The sequence below is a fragment of the Eurosta solidaginis genome, chromosome 1 (genome assembly GCF_040869045.1).
Source record: "Eurosta solidaginis isolate ZX-2024a chromosome 1, ASM4086904v1, whole genome shotgun sequence".
In the NCBI taxonomy this organism is placed as follows: domain Eukaryota; kingdom Metazoa; phylum Arthropoda; class Insecta; order Diptera; family Tephritidae; genus Eurosta; species Eurosta solidaginis.
Window position 1 is genome coordinate 55,351,391 of NC_090319.1, and position 1,124 is coordinate 55,352,514.

At 32.2% G+C, this 1,124-nt stretch overlaps 1 pseudogene; it reads right to left on the reverse strand.

Annotated features, from left to right (window-relative positions):
* Positions 1-355: 355 nt before the first annotated feature.
* On the reverse strand, positions 356-449 carry LOC137238978 (U6 spliceosomal RNA; annotated as a pseudogene).
* Positions 450-1,124: the final 675 nt, after the last annotated feature.

The window sequence follows — 1,124 nt, forward strand, 5'->3', positions numbered from 1 at the left end:
AAAATTAATTCCTATGATATTTTTTTTTTTCTCTTTTTGTATTTTGGTAAAACATCAGTAAACATTTCAAAAAAAAATTTTTTTTCACATTTAAGGAGTTTTATGAAAACGACCTAAACACTTGATTTTCATTTTGTATGTCCTTTTCTGGGAACATAATTCAATAAGCAGTAAAAGATTCTTTTTTTTTTTTTTCACAGCAAAATATAATTTTTGCTTGTGAATAGGCAGCCGCTAGGGTGCCCGAATATTTTCTTTTTTTTTTTTTAAATAATGGTTAAAGAAATGGATTCATACTTTAGCTAGTGTATTTATTATACTTATAATTATCATGCTCCTCTTGTTTATCACCATTGAAAATGTGGTACGCTTCACGAGATCAGTGTCATTCTTGCTCTGGGGCTATGCTAATATCGTTCCAATTTTAATGTATTTTCCGTTGAAGTAATTGCCACAATATGCTAATCTTCGTGTATTTTCCGTTGAAGTAATTGCCACAATATGCTAATCTTCGTGTATTTTCCGTTGAAGTAATTGCCACAATATACCAATCTTCGTGTATTTTCCGTTGACGTAATTGCCACAATATGCTAATCTTCGTGTATTTTCCGTTGACGTAATTGCCACAATATGCTAATCTTCGGGTATTTTCCGTTGAAGTAATTGCCTCAATTTTTATTATTGGTGCCCTTCTCTTTTTTTTTTTTTACAAGGCTTAGGCTTAGAAAAATCCTGCCGGCTATGACATTAGGCTGAAAAATCAGCCAGTAGCATCATAGGCAGGATCGCCATGTAGAAAGGCGTATCCTTGCCAGCTATGAAATTAGGCTGAAAAGTCAGCCAACAGAATCATAGGCAGGATCGTCATGTAGAAAGGTCCCTAACGCAATTAAAACAAAGAAGACTTCACTGCTTGAATTATGAATGTCGAATTCTCTTTATTCAAATAATTCAGCCTATTTATATTAGATTATTCTAAACATATTCTTACATATCTATTTACATTTAAGCTTACATACTTACATACATAACTACCTTAAACATACATACTTACATACCTACATACTACTCGGCACAAAATATGTACCTACATATATGAGCTGCAAATTTATGGGAAATGCTAA